At 32.7% G+C, this 17,308-nt stretch overlaps 1 protein-coding gene across 2 annotated transcripts in view; it reads left to right on the forward strand.

The window, feature by feature from the left end:
• Positions 1 to 478: 478 nt before the first annotated feature.
• LOC128212078 (uncharacterized) overlaps positions 479 to 17,308 on the forward strand; it is a 126,159-nt gene continuing 109,329 nt past the window's right edge. The window contains exon 1 of one of the 2 annotated variants that reach the window (XM_052917327.1): positions 479 to 635. The gene's annotated coding sequence lies outside the window, so the exon portion shown is untranslated. Of the gene's footprint in view, positions 636 to 8,318; positions 8,441 to 17,308 lie in introns of those variants that run through there. The other variant, XM_052917330.1, reaches the window with a different exon arrangement.

Here is a 17,308-nt window from a genome sequence, read left to right on the forward strand (position 1 = left end):
TCATTGCAGGGTTTACTATCTTGCCCTTCATAAATAAAGAATTAAGTCTGGCTTATTACACTGGCATTTGGATATAAGTTTACCTTTAAAAAGAAAAGATGGATTGTTTTCAATTTGTGTTTGTAATGAATACGAGCATGCACACTTTAATATATATCTGCTTCTAGTCATTTAATTCATGCAAATTTATACACACTGTTGCGGCAAATGTTATTGTGGCATTATATTTTTTTCCTTAAATTGAAATCAAATATATTATGTTGAATACAATTTACATATTAAAGACGAAACATGATGAAACTTAAAACCTATCGTTTTGAATAGATACTTAAGCGCGATTTTCCTTGCCACACGCGAGTAATCGCAAATGTCGTACAGTTTAAACAAATGTTATGTAGAGTGCATTTTCCATTGAATTTAAAATCCGAAACACTTCTCTGATTCATGCAGTATGTGTGCAAAGCATTATTAATATAAACTGTGTATGAGGATCTATTCATAAGACAACGATTGTGACAAGTAAATGATTGAGAAGTGAACTCATCCTAAGTATCAGTTAAAAAAACTTATGTTGCTATTGCAGGTTGGAGTTTATGCCATTTAAAAGGCAACTTGAATTCTACAGGACACATGCGGTAAGTTAAATAGAAAATGTTTATACAGTATAAGCATTGACATTATTTAGCATCTTTTTAAGCAATATATGATAAACCTACTCCAAATAATTGTACGTTGACGGAATGTTTTACGATTTTTGATATGGCAAATCCTTCAGATTAGGGATTGGAAGAATCCCGTATTACACGTCTAATATTTTAGACTAATGATAAACCATGTGACGTTGATGATATTCAAATGACCAGGATGAAAGCAAATAATGTCTGCTTTATCTGGAAAAGATACACAACTGCCTGCTGATGTATTGGCATAGTGGCGGTGGTTGAACGCATGGCTCAGTTACAAAACTGAATGTTAAGTTAATCCTCAAAACTGCCCCTGATCAGTTGGGGTTTTTTCCAGATGTTTGCATTGAACATACATGTTTTCTCCGTTTAATACAAACAACATCAAAGGACAATCTACTAATCAAATAAAAACCACCGAATAATCAATAAACTGTTCTGAAATTAAATACATTTATATCAGTCACGTGACGGACACGTGAGTTTGTTCCAATCCACTCATACCAAGGCCATGTTTGATCCATCATCGCCTTTGTAAATGTAATAAACAGCTCTGTTTTATTGATGTGATGTGCATGTATTGGTTATTTCATATACTTTTTGTTTATATCCATGATATATCGCTCGTGTTATGTTGATAGACCTTTAAAACTTTCATTAATTCTAATGTGATGAATTACTTGAAGTGAAAAGTATTTGTTTATGCACCAAGACTATGGAGATTATAAGATCCATTGAAGAATCAACAAACTGTCCTGCATTTGAATACATTCATAGCCACCACGTTACTGGCACGAGAGTTGGTTCCATTCCACTAATTACTACGGCCCTGTTTGATCAATCATCGCCTTTGTAAAAAACCTAAACAGCTTCTTTTTATTGATATCTGATGTGCATGTATTGGTTATTTACTGGACTTGATGTTTATTCCCATGATGTTTTGCTTGTGTTATGTTTATAGACATTTCAAACATTCACTCATTTGACTATGATGAATAACATGTAGTGAGAAAAATAATTATTGGTCGTTATTAAAATAAAATTGTATTTTACTGTACTATAACGAGTGGTTTCTCGGGACTTCTCCGCCCCCTAAGTTGTCCAAATGACATGTTCATGTCTATACGGTAGCTAGATATTGTCAAAAATGAACAACTTCTCAGAGTCCACAGTAATTGACATCTGATACCTACGCCGTTCTATGGTGTGTCTAAAGTGGATCCTAAAGACTGAACAGTTAGAGACGCTGCTCAATTAAACAACGCTCAAACTAAGTAATTTTGCGTCTGAGTTTTCTGCTTCCTTTATATTAACATTATCTGTTCGATGATGATTTTGTTTTCGTTTTCAAATTTTCAAATATGATCACGAGATATGGTATTAGAAATTTGCAACTTCTTGGATTCGCAAGATCTGATGAAGGCAAAATGAGTCACCGCCATGCAATAAGGCCGTAGCATTGGAACTGTATGGCATTACTATGATTAGCCTTTATGATGGTTGCTGCATTCTAAATTCTAAATTTTTACATGCTCTGAAATCGTTAATTGGTGGTCTATAAGAAGATTTAATGTTATAAGGACACTGCATATCATTGTGTTTTTGACTTAATTGTATTTTCTTTTCTTTGTAAACAGATCTCTTATTGTGTAAGGTTTAACCACAATTTTTAAATCTGTGCTTCTTGTCAATGATTAAGTACTTTTTGTGTTTACAAGTTAAGAATCAACCCGAATCATGCTCGTATTATCAGGGACCAACGATCACCAACAGCGCGGGTGTAATTGTTGTCGCTGAGCGTTCATTCCGTCTCTATATCCCTAGCTATGCGCCTGATAACCTGATCCTGATAAATGTGTGAATTATGTAGGTTTAATCTTTCAGCTGACTAGTCACCAGAACTTTTAACATTTGGTGATATTAGTAGTATTTTACCGTGTGAGTTTAAAACTGAGATTTTGCTTTAACATGTGTTTTATGGTCTGACCACTTCTTATAGTGTAAGTTGAAATTTATCATTTAAGTCAATAACTTTACTAGCTATACGGATATAGGTCCCAATATATATTCTGAAAATAAGTAAGTACACTTGTATTGTGCTGTATATGCGCTAAAATAATGTTATACAAGATCTAAGAGGTGTTTGTATTTGACATTCGACTCAAGAACAATGTGTTCGATGGAAAACATAAATATCTGCTTCAGGTTTAAGGTGAATCGAAATAATGATAGAATGGCCTTATATCAACAAATACTGGTTTAAAGTGTACGTTTGTTATATTGTCGCCTGTTCTGAGTAATTAGCTTAATCAATCGCTACGGACATTTCTCACAGACGGTTAAAGTTATTCTCGATTCGCGCAGATCCTCTCAAAGCTGTTGTAGAAATGTTATTCAAAAGTTTGCTTTTTTCATATTTTTTGTGGGGGGGGGGGGGCGTTGGCGTATTTTTAAGATTTGAAAATCAAAAGAGAACGTGACGATTAAAAGACTTCGTTTACCTCAAAATTTAATTTTCTTTTCATATCAATTGATGACAAAAATAGTTTATAAAAGGAAAATCAAGGCAAAGAAACTATAATGTTTGTACAAATAAGGTTGTATGAGTGTGCCCAATGATGTTTGAACAAATTGTAAATTATGAGAGTGTGACAAAATATTCCGAACCCTGTCACTTTCACACTGTCACAAAAAAACGAGCACCATACATAAAATCATCAATTGAAATCTACTATGGTTTTCGTTTACCTTACAACAAATTTAAAAGAAAAATATTAAAATTAACGAGCCGCTTTAAATGACCAATATAGAGATGATTTGCAACCAAACCAGGACAACAATTTGACAGATGGCATGACCATTTGATATCGTGGCAGAATAAAAGGAACTTTTATAAGTCAGCAAAATAAGCACACCGCTGCAGGCTAACATGGAGCCTTTAAATGAAACTTCATTTGTTATCAATTTCTAGGCTCGAACGATAAAATTTTAACATTAATATGATGATAGTATTATGTTCCACATTTGACTTCAGAGATTTAACTGACAACACCTATTGCGAACTCTTAGTATGATTTATCTACATGGTTAAATGAAAAAATTAATTATGTAAATTTGATTACGATGTAATAGTTGACAAAGAGTTATGTTACTATAAGCTTATGATTGCACTTTTGATAAATATTGTCTTCCTGTATGAATGCTCTAGCTTCGAAGCATTGACATTTCGAATCTCCTTGAACCCATTTCAGCATCCTTATTGGCATTGTTAACATACAAATAACAGCTGTCGATGCTAATCATAACTATCATTATTTATTTTTGGCAAAACAGATCATGCATCTGTGATTATTACAGAAAACAGTCATACAAGCTCCTGCCTGGAATTGTAAGTTATCGGGTGAATTATGTTCTCTTGTCGTTATGACAGGAATTGTCTTATAGTTTCAGTATGTTTTTCAATCGTATAATTATTTCATTTCGGTCACCATAGAAGCAACATTCATTTCTGTATTAAAATGTTGACCTTTGTGTAAACATGATATACTTCATAACAGAACTGTCGTCTTTTGGTAAAATATAACATGTATTCCACAGTTCTTTCCAGTGGAATGATAAACACATTGATTGCTAATATTGCCAAAAGAATGCCAAAGGTTCTCAGAAAGAAGGAAAAACGCTCACTTAATCATTGAGGTCAAATTGACCGCTCCGGCCACTGATCAATTCAGAAGTGGGCAAGGCAATTATGGGACTGTAATGGCAGTTGATAGATGGTCATCTATCACGATGATTTATTGAACGGTGATGACTGACCGTTATTATGAGACTTGATATAAGGCCACGACAAATTAAAATGAAAATAAAAAAAATCTACGCTTTGCAAATTTCGATGGAAAAACATTTTCATGATAAGATGTAGATGGCATACTTAATATATATGCATTATTTAAGCGTAGCCAATAAAAAAGTTTTCGCTATTCTGTTTTGTCTCAATATGTTTTGATGTAAATGCAATATTAGATAGCTTTCTATTAAGATGACCTGGAGATAAAAAATAATACTTTCGCAATATAGCTTTCAATATTTTATTTTATTAGCTTCTTTAAATTAACATTATTACCTTTCATGATAAGAAAATTGTTGGTACCAACAATTGGCATTCTTTTCATGAAGGTAATAAACTCAGAAATTAAGAGAACAGTTTTAATTCACTGGTCCTGAGGATAGACACAAATGTCAGATATCTGGATAATTAGTTAACAGAAATAGTGTAAAAATTCATGATTACTTAAACATAGTGTCATTGTTCTGGTAAGGTATCGTTCTTTGGTACTACTATTCTCATAAATCCTAGTTAGTATTTGGATATGGAACTCAGACGTGTTACTTTGTGCTTAGTTAAATATGAAAGGAGTAATTTTCTCAAATGACATCTCTATATACACGTATAGATATCGTATTGATGAGAACATTTGTACAAATGTATATACGACTATTTTTATTGTTAGTTCACTATACATATCGTTTTAACTCATCTCCGTAAGATCTAAGATATTTTGCAATCCTTGAAGTATGGTGACTTGTGTTGATATAGGCATGGACCAAGAGTATGCTTTTTTCGGTTAAACAATACAATTTTTCTTATCATCGTTATTATGTAGCAAGTAAAAAGCTGTAGAATGCTGATGTTTTATGCCTCTCAATAAATATGTGAATTTTTTGACATCTGAAGATATATTAAAGGCTTATCAGTTAAATGAGCCTATCTTTTGACATTAAACTATATCGTCAAATATTCGTTCGCACACTTTGATAATTCTGTTGAAGTGAAACAAGATATTTTGGAATTTCGAATCCGGATTTTGTTTATTTTGAAAAGGTAGTGCAACACTTCGGCAAACTCAAAACAAACGAATAGATAGATGCAGCAATTATGTATTGGCATTCAGGTTCTTTTGTATGTATTGCAATCAACGTTCTAGCATTGTTTTTTTAAAGACACTTTGTTAATTGTTCTGGCAGACACATATTAATTTCTTTGGGGATCGTGTTTGGGTGTAAACATCCATATTTTATCTTTAAGACATTTTGTAAATAGTTCTGGCAGTGACAACTGTTAATTTATGTGGTGATCGTGTCTGAGTGCATACATCTTGAGTTTCTTTAGATGCCGATCTTCATTCTGATGTAGATGATATAAGTTCGTGGCTAAGTAAGGAAGTCTCGTCTTTAGGTGCACACATATATGTATAGATAGTCCTGTTGCTGATCTTCACTATATTGAAGAAGTTTATTGAGGAGGTTTTTAATGGTATGGTGACTTGGGCCAGTAATGCTATGTTACTGATAAGCCCCTGGATGATTATTTGGTGTGTATATGATTGGTTTATATGCTTTTTGATGTTCAATGTTTTTAAATGAAAAATATATGTGATGTTTGTCTCTTATATTTAGAACAAATCTTGTATAATGCCAGAAAAATCCAGACCTTCTATATTTACTCGTCACTTGGTATCTTCTGGCATTAATCAACAAAATTTGTTTTTGTAATTTTTAAGGGTATTGACATTTTTATTAGTCAGTTTATCATTTCATTATCGTTTTGTTGCTTGGATATGTCAAAATAATGTTCGTTTTATTTTATCTTAAATGCAAACAGCGTTCAAAAAATTCAAGAGCACTTTGTTGGAGATGCAGATCTTGAGTAAAGGTGTGTCTGGTTGTGATGAACTGTGCAATGTGTGTTTTTTTATTGCACCTTTTATGAAATGTCACATTGTATTTTTGATGGGGGCAAATCAACATCTCAGTTCTTTCAACGCTTGTCTGGAAACGTTATGTTCGGAACACGTCTTATCTAAGAACCTGTAAATCTCATTAAAACCTCGTTACTTTTCATGTGTTAACGTCCGATTAAACATATGGCGGTATATACCGTAATGGATCTAATCATGTTACAATATAGCACAAACACGTGACAATAAGGCACAAGAAAGTGAAAACAGAAAGTCAATATCGTCGATTACAGAAGGATGTTATCAAATAGTATGGTCCGGACGATGGTGGTGATAATCACGACATTAGATAATTAAGACATGAAGTTCTCTGCCAACTGTCAGTCTGTCCCTGTAGTCTCCTGATTTTAGAATGAAATGTCACTTGGCATGAATGAGCATCCCGGGACCCTATAGGCATTAATGTTTCAGACATCGTACTGCGATGTATTTTCAGAACTAAGCATAAGTAATCTTAATGAAGAATAAAGATCCTGTCATCAATAGAATGTGTATATTACTCGACTATATTCAAATACTCGTTCAAATACATATTCGTAAGTGTAAATTCGCAGCACTCAATCGTTTCCGTGAGTGACCCAAATGTTTTTCTCACCATCAACCATGTCATACTTAGCTGTTTTTGAAAAGGCATTTCTCTTCATGCAAATTTCCATTTAAGGCACTTTGCCAGGAGGATGGGGGCTTCCTAAGACGTTTTCCTACAGCAAAGTCGCGTCTGTTTGTGTCGGAGTGTTTTTCTAAATCAACTATCAATGAAATTTGAGTATTTATTCCAGACTGTTGACGGAACAGCAATTACCAACATGATAGAGAACAAAAAAATACAAATCAGACACATTTCTTTCGTGGATAGTACACTATTGACAATATATTAATGACTTCGTCATCTCTATGGACACTGATTATTGACTTTACGTGAACCTTCCTCTGATAATCCTGCCCATTCTACTGGTTGGCAAAATAACCATTTGAAATAAACATTCATTTCATAGAAGCATTTTGAGAATGGATAGATTATTTAAACTATTAAAAGCTATCAAAATTAATAATTTGAAGGTAAAAGTATTTTTTGAATATTTGGGCTTGAAGAAGAAATACCAATATTATTCGTGCATTGATTTTTTTGCTAATATGCCGTTATTTTAACGTCTTACAAATTCAAACAAGAGCGATTTAATATTTCTTAATTTAGAATAACAATGATGGGATATCCTGTTCACTAACCAACATATCGTATGCCAACCACTGATAAGCTTTGGTGATATGAAAGATGGAGTATGCTCTATTGCTTAATTTATTGACGTCCTGGCCTCATTGCTCATTGCAGGGTTTACTATCTTGCCCTTCATAAATAAAGAATTAAGTCTGGCTTATTACACTGGCATGTGGATATAAGTTTACCTTTATACAAGAAAAGATGGATTATTTTCAATTTGTGTTTGTTATGAATACGTGCATGCACACTTTAATATATATCTGCTTCTAGTCATTTAATTTATGCAAATTTATACACACTTTTGCGGCAAATGTTATTGTGACATTATATTTTTTTCCTTAAATTGAAATCAAATATGTCTGGTTGAATACAATTTACATATTAAAGACGAAACATGATAAAACTTAAAACGTGTCGTTTTGAATAGATATTTAAGCGCGATTTCCCTTGCCACACACGCGAGTAATCGCAAATGTCATACAGTTTGTTACAAATGTTATGTAGAGTGCATTTTCCATTGAATTTAAAATCCAAAACACTTCTCTGATTCATGCAGTTTGTGTGCAAAGCATTATTAATATAAACAGTGTATGAGGATCGATTCATAAGACAACGATTGTGACAAGTAAATGAGTGAGAAGTGAACTCATCTTAAGTATCAATTAAAATATTTATTTTGCTATTGCATGTTGGAGCTTATGCCATTGAATAGGCAACTTAAATTCTACAAGAAAAATGAGGTAAGTTGAATAGAAATGTTTATACAGAATTTACAATGACGTTATTTAGCATCTAATTTCAAGAAGTATAGTCTACATTATATACCATGTGGCGTTGATGATATTCAAATGGCCTGGATGAAAGCAAATAACGTGTGCTACTGGGTATTGCGGTGGTGGCATAATGGAAGTTGCTGAACGCATGGCTCATATACAAAACTGGTTGTTCCGTAAATTCTCAAAACTGCTCCTGATCAGCTGATTTCCAGATATTTGAATTGAACAAACATGTACGTTTTCGCCTTCAATGACCAAAAGCATCTTAGGACATACCACTTATCAAAATAACAACCACCTAAGAATAAACAAACTGTCCTGAAATTAAATACATTAATATTCGCCACGGGACCAGCACGAGAATTGGTTCCAATCCACTCATTGCCACGGCCGTGTTTGATTAATCCTCGCCTTTGTAAATATCCTAAACAGCTCTGTTTTATTGACGTCTAATGTGCATATATTGATAATTTACTTGACTGTATGTTTATTTCCATGATGTATTGCTCGTGTTATGTTTTTAGACCTTTCAAACTTTCATTACTTCTACAATGATAATTAATTTGAAGTAAAAAGTCGTTTTTATCTGACGTTATTAAAAGCGAAACTATCACAGTTCAGTTGTTTTACTGTACTGGGAAGAGCGGTTTTGGGGGGGGGGGGGGGCTTCCCCTCCCCCTTATTCGTCAAAATGATATTTGTATGTCTATGCGGTAGCTAGATTTTGTTGCCGTCCAGTTGAACAACTACTCACAATCCACAGTAATTTACATATGATGTCACTAAAGTGGATCCCGAAGATCAAAAGAAGACAAAGCTAAATAAGACAACCCTCAAACTAAGTTGTTTTGGGTCTGAATTTTTTCTCCTTCCGTCATATGAACAGTATATGTTCGATGATGAGTTTGCTATTCATATTTAAGAAGACAATCACGAAAGATTATAATTGAAATTTGCTTTTCCTTGGATTTGCAAGATCTGTTGATGGCAAAATATGTCACCGCCAAGTAATTAGCCTAAAGAATCGGAACTGTAGGGCATTACTTTGATGAGCCTCTGTGATGGTTGTCACTTTCTGCATTTATACATGCTCTGAAATCGTTTATTAGTAATATTTTAGGAAAGTTAACGTTTTAAGAATTCTGCATATACGTAGTTGACTTTATTTCATTTTCTTTATAAAAAGATCCCTTATTGTGTAAGGTTTAACCACAATTTCTTAACAGTGCTGGTTGTCAATGATATTGTTTTTGTTTTGTCTGCAAGTGATGAACTAATACATATCATGCTCATATTATTAGGATATTTTTGTTCGACCAGCGATCTCCAACAGCGCGGGGTTTAAGGAAGAGGCTGAGCACTTATTCCGTCTCTTTATCTCTCGATATGCGCCTGATAACCTGATTCTGATAAATGTGTGAAATAAATTATGTAGGTTTAATATTTCAGCTGACTAGTCACTACAACTGCAAGCATTTTATGATAAAAGTAGTATTTTACCGTGTGAATTTAAAATTGATATTTGTCTTTAACATGTGAATAATGGTTTGACTAATACGTAAAGTATAAGGTTAATTTTTTTTGTTTAATGTCAATAACTTGAATTGCTATACGGATATAAGTCCCAATATATATTCTGAAAATGAGTAAATAACCGTGTATTGTGTTGTATTTGCGCCCAAATAATGTTATACAAGATCGTAGAGGTGTTTGTATTTGACATTCGACTTAAGAACAATGATTTCGATGGAAAACATACATATTTGCTTGGTTTGGTTTGAGGTGAAACGAAATGATGATAGCAAGGCCTTATATAAACAAATACTGGTTTAAAGTGTACGTTTGTTGTACTGTCGCCTGTTATATTTTTGTGTAATTAACTTAATCAATGGATACGGACATTTCTCACATTGGGTTAAATTTATTATCGGTTCGCGCCGACCCTGTTGTTGTAGAAATGTTATTCAAACGTGTGCATTTTGTCATTATCATTTTGTTTTTGGGGGGAAGGGATATATTTTAAGATATGAAAATCAAACGAAAAGATGACGATCAAAAGTTTCATTTTCCTCAAAAAAATTCTTCTTTTCATATCGGTTGATGACACAGATGACATTACCATGATATCGTGGCAGAATAACAGGAAACTTATATATATATATTATTATAATATGTAAGGAAAACAAGCACACCCCTGAAGGTTACCATGTAGCCTTATCATGAAACTTAATTTGTTATCAATTTCTAGGCTCGAACGATAAATTTTTAACATTAATATGAGGATACTATTGTGTTCCACATTTGACTTCCGAGATTTAATTGGCAACACTTATTGCGAAATCCTAGTATGATTTTTCTATATGATTTACTGAAAAAAATCTTAATTTTGTTATTTTGATTGAGATGCTTTCTTTTAAATGTTGACAAGAACTTCTTCGAATCTCCGAGAACCAACTTCAGCATTCTTATTGGCATTGTTATTATACAGATAACAGTTGTCGATGCTAATCATAACTTTCATTATCTATTTTCGACAAAACAGATTATGCAGCTGTAGTTATTAAAGAAAACAGTTTTGCAAAGTCCTGTCTGGAATTCTTAGTTACCGTGTGAATACTGTTCTCTTGCCGTTACGACAGGAATTGTCTTATACAAATACGAGCTGCGATTACCAGGTGTAACTGTATGTTGTATTTAGAATTGTCTCAATTGAGCATTTAAATAGGTTTGAAATGGTTATATCAATCGTAGAATTATTTATTTTTTTCGGTCGCCATTGAAGCAACATTCATTTCAATATGAACAAGTTGACCATTATTAACATGCGATACTTCATGACATGAAAAAGAATGAATACTTCATATCTGCTGTTTGTTTTTTTGGTAAAATATAACATGCATACCACAGTTTTTTCCAAAAGAATGATAAAGACATTGATTAGTAATATTGCCAACAGAATGCCAATGGTTCTCAGATAAGGACTGTTCACTTAATCACCATGGTCAAATTGACCGCTCCGGCCACTGACCAATTCCAAATTGGGCAAGACAATTATGGGACTGTAATGACAGTTGATAGATGGTCATCTATCACGATGATTTATTGAACGGTGATTACTGGCCGTTGGTATGAGCCTTGATATGAGGCCACGACAAATTAAAAAGAAAATAAAGAAATGCTACGTTTTGCAAATTTCAATGGAAAACATTTTCATGATTAGAAGTAGATGGCATAATAAAGATATATGCATTATGAAAGCGTTACCAATAAAATGTTTTGCCCTTCTATTTTGTGTCAATGTGTTTTGATGAAAATGCAATTTAGATTATGTGATTTGTTCTTTTAAAATGCTTTCTATTAAGATAAATTGTCGATGAAAATAATACTTTAACAATATTAATTTCAATAGTTTGTCTTTTAAGCTTCTTTAAATTCAAGATACACTCTTACTCCCAAATTAGATTTACCACAATGAATTCATTTGCTTTTATTTTCCAACAAAGCTTAAAAGAGGTAAAAAATATTGGTTCTTATGACGGATACCGCGTTTAATATGAAAAAAGGTGCAGAAAAATCTTTTAATCAGTTAATCTTTAAGCACTCACTAATCATTTAGTATTTTTGCCTTTTTAGCTTTAAAATACACGGTAACAATCTTTTTATCAGTAATTAATATTTTTAGTTAGTAGTCCAGTTGAACAACTACTTACAATCCACAGTAATTTACATATGATGTCACTTAAGTGGATCCCGAAGATCAAAAGAAGACAAAGCTAAATAAGACAACCCTCAAACTAAGTTGTTTTGGGTCTGAATTTTTTCTCCTTCCGTCATATGAACAGTATATGTTCGATGATGAGTTTGCTATTCATATTTAAGAAGACAATCACGAAAGATTATAATTGAAATTTGCTTTTCCTTGGATTTGCAAGATCTGTTGATGGCAAAATATGTCACCGCCAAGTAATTAGCCTAAAGAATCGGAACTGTAGGGCATTACTTTGATGAGCCTCTGTGATGGTTGTCACTTTCTGCATTTATACATGCTCTGAAATCGTTTATTAGTAATATTTTAGGAAAGTTACCGTTTTAAGAATTCTGCATATACGTAGTTGACTTTATTTCATTTTCTTTATAAAAAGATCCCTTATTGTGTAAGGTTTAACCACAATTTCTTAACAGTGCTGGTTGTCAATGATATTGTTTTTGTTTTGTCTGCAAGTGATGAACTAATACATATCATGATCATATTATTAGGATATTTTTGTTCGACCAGCGATCTCCAACAGCGCGGGGTTTAAGGAAGAGGCTGAGCACTTATTCCGTCTCTTTATCTCTCGATATGCGCCTGATAACCTGATTCTGATAAATGTGTGAAATAAATTATGTAGGTTTAATATTTCAGCTGACTAGTCACTACAACTGCAAGCATTTTATGATAAAAGTAGTATTTTACCGTGTGAATTTAAAATTGATATTTGTCTTTAACATGTGAATAATGGTTTGACTAATACGTAAAGTATAAGGTTAATTTTTTTTGTTTAATGTCAATAACTTGAATTGCTATACGGATATAAGTCCCAATATATATTCTGAAAATGAGTAAATAACCGTGTATTGTGTTGTATTTGCGCCCAAATAATGTTATACAAGATCGTAGAGGTGTTTGTATTTGACATTCGACTTAAGAACAATGATTTCGATGGAAAACATACATATTTGCTTGGTTTGGTTTGAGGTGAAACGAAATGATGATAGCAAGGCCTTATATAAACAAATACTGGTTTAAAGTGAACGTTTGTTGTACTGTCGCCTGTTATATTTTTGTGTAATTAACTTAATCAATGGATACGGACATTTCTCACATTGGGTTAAATTTATTATCGGTTCGCGCCGACCCTGTTGTTGTAGAAATGTTATTCAAACGTGTGCATTTTGTCATTATCATTTTGTTTTTGGGGGGAAGGGATATATTTTAAGATATGAAAATCAAACGAAAAGATGACGATCAAAAGATTCATTTTCCTCAAAAAAATTCTTCTTTTCATATCGGTTGATGACACAGATGACATTACCATGATATCGTGGCAGAATAACAGGAAACTTATATATATATATTATTATAATATGTAAGGAAAACAAGCACACCCCTGAAGGTTACCATGTAGCCTTATCATGAAACTTAATTTGTTATCAATTTCTAGGCTCGAACGATAAATTTTTAACATTAATATGAGGATACTATTGTGTTCCACATTTGACTTCCGAGATTTAATTGGCAACACTTATTGCGAAATCCTAGTATGATTTTTCTATATGATTTACTGAAAAAAATCTTAATTTTGTTATTTTGATTGAGATGCTTTCTTTTAAATGTTGACAAGAACTTCTTCGAATCTCCGAGAACCAACTTCAGCATTCTTATTGGCATTGTTATTATACAGATAACAGTTGTCGATGCTAATCATAACTTTCATTATCTATTTTCGACAAAACAGATTATGCAGCTGTAATTATTAAAGAAAACAGTTTTGCAAAGTCCTGTCTGGAATTCTTAGTTACCGTGTGAATACTGTTCTCTTGCCGTTACGACAGGAATTGTCTTATACAAATACGAGCTGCGATTACCAGGTGTAACTGTATGTTGTATTTAGAATTGTCTCAATTGAGCATTTAAATAGGTTTGAAATGGTTATATCAATCGTAGAATTATTTATTTTTTTCGGTCGCCATTGAAGCAACATTCATTTCAATATGAACAAGTTGACCATTATTAACATGCGATACTTCATGACATGAAAAAGAATGAATACTTCATATCTGCTGTTTGTTTTTTTGGTAAAATATAACATGCATACCACAGTTTTTTCCAAAAGAATGATAAAGACATTGATTAGTAATATTGCCAACAGAATGCCAATGGTTCTCAGATAAGGACTGTTCACTTAATCACCATGGTCAAATTGACCGCTCCGGCCACTGACCAATTCCAAATTGGGCAAGACAATTATGGGACTGTAATGACAGTTGATAGATGGTCATCTATCACGATGATTTATTGAACGGTGATTACTGGCCGTTGGTATGAGCCTTGATATGAGGCCTCGACAAATTAAAAAGAAAATAAAGAAATGCTACGTTTTGCAAATTTCAATGGAAAACATTTTCATTATTAGAAGTAGATGGCATAATAAAGATATATGCATTATGAAAGCGTTACCAATAAAATGTTTTGCCCTTCTATTTTGTGTCAATGTGTTTTGATGAAAATGCAATTTAGATTATGTGATTTGTTCTTTTAAAATGCTTTCTATTAAGATAAATTGTCGATGAAAATAATACTTTAACAATATTAATTTCAATAGTTTGTCTTTTAAGCTTCTTTAAATTCAAGATACACTCTTACTCCCAAATTAGATTTACCACAATGAATACATTTGTTTTTATTTTCCAACAAAGCTTAAAAGAGGTAAAAAATATTGGTTCTTATGACGGATACCGCGTTTAATATGAAAAAAGTTGCAGAAAAATCTTTTAATCAGTTAATCTTTAAGCACTCACTAATCATTTAGTATTTTTGCCTTTTTAGCTTTAAAATACACGGTAACAATCTTTTTATCAGTAATTAATATTTTTAGTTAGTAGTTTAAGTTTTATCACTCAAAATAATGTTGGTTATACATGTGTATGTATTGAGTTTGAATAAGAGTGTCACTTTAACATTTTTACCTATCATGAGAAGAAAATTGTAAATACCAACAGTGTGTATTCATTTCATGTCGGCAATAATCTCAGAAACCAAAAAATCACTTTATATACACTGGTTCTGAGGATATAAACATATGTCAGATATCTGGATAATAAGAATATATGCCTTTCTTGTGATTAATGTTCTTGTTTTTTCCTGTGTGTGGCATACATGCAAGCATGATAGCCGACGCTTAGTGGATTTAATGATGCAGGTACATGTCGAACGCGAAATCATGACTCGATTGGTACAGCACGTTTTGCATGTGTAAAACAATCGCAACGCAGTCAATCTAATGAATTACCGATACTCACCTCTGTATACCAAAGTGGATTTGGCATAGGTAGTAAGAGTGATTGCAGTATTTTGTTGTTTCTTTTATCGATTTGAGGAGTATATTTGTTCATACTTTGGAGAATATTTGTTAGAATATTTAGAGCGAAAATAGATAGTTTGGTCATTTTTGTCATTCATGAGTGTCATAGTTCTGGTAAAATGTTGTTGTTTTTTGTACTACTACATGTATACCTACTAGTTAATCCTTGTTAGTATTTGGATATGGACATTGCTGTCGTCTTCATCTTCGTAACAATCTTGAACATCAACAACACAATCATTTTCATAATCATTAATGATGCATCAAGTAAAACTCTTTACAATGCTGATGTTTTATGCCTCGCAAAAATCTGAAAATGTTGACACCTGCATATATATGATGTAATATATTATTTCTGCAGGAGTGAGTTAAGATGGTTTGGATTTCAATATCCGATTCCGTTTGTTTGCATTTTAAAATGCTCACTGTGTAATAGGGGCTGTGACCTTTTTGAAAGGTAGGGCAACACTTTGGCAAACTCAAAACACAAGAATAAACAGTTGCAGCAATAATGTATTGGCATTCAGGTTCTAATGTATGTATTGCAATAATTATTCTACAGGTCTAGCATCGTTTTAATATGAAGACACTTTGTGAATTATTCTGGCAGACAGATATTAATTTCTTTGGAGATCGTGTTTAAGTGCAAACATCTATTTTCTTTCTTGAAGAAACTTTGTGAATAGTTGTGGCAGTGACAAATATTAATTTCTGTAGGAATTGTGTTTGAGTGCATATATCTCTTAGGTTCTTTTGATGCTGATATTCATTCTGATGAAGATGATTCGAGTTCATGGCTAAGTGAGGAGTTCTCGTATTTGAGCACACACATACATGTATAGCTTTTCCTGTTAGTGATCTTCACTTTAGTGTAGATGATATATTCACGAAACGTGTGGATGAATGGAACGTCTTTAATGGTAAAGTGAGTGGGGGCCAGTAATGATATGTTACTGAAAAGCCCCTGGATAATTTTGTGGTGTATACATGATTGATTTATATGCTATTTAATATTTCATTATTTTTAATGCGAAATGCTTGTGCTGTTTGTCTCTTATATTCAGAACATATCTGCAAGTGCCAGAGAGTATCAAACCTTCTATATCTAAATTTCACTTTGCATCTTCGGACATCAACCCAATGACAATTTTTTGTAAATGTAAAGTGAATTGACATTGTTATTGTTCAGTGCATCATTTTATGATCGTGTGTGTTTAGTTTCTGAGATATATCTCAATAATATATGTCTTGAATTATATGCAGTTTGATTTCATCACAGAGATTTATTACAAATGCAAACAGCGCTAAATAAAGCATGAGCACTTTCAAGAGATGCAGAATTTGAGATGTGGTGTGTCTGATTGTGGTAAACTGTGCGATATGTGTTTTATTGTACCTTTTATGAACGCGTCACATTATGTTGTTTATAGGGCAAATCAACATCCCATTTCTTTCAAAGATGTTCTACAAAAATTATGTTCGGTTATCACGTGTTATCGGAGAATCTGCTTATCTCAATTAAACCTCTTTATTTCGCATTTAAAAGAACGTTACAATTGACCACAAACACGCGGCAATAAAATTGATATCAAAATATAAATAAGGTCGATCATAGAATAAAATGATATCGTAGAATAGGTGTATTCAGACCATGGCGACGTGACGACATGAAAATGTTTTAGACATCTATATATATGCAAAATTTGTT

Source organism: Mya arenaria, chromosome 12, assembly GCF_026914265.1.
Source record: "Mya arenaria isolate MELC-2E11 chromosome 12, ASM2691426v1".
Lineage (NCBI taxonomy): Eukaryota > Metazoa > Mollusca > Bivalvia > Myida > Myidae > Mya > Mya arenaria.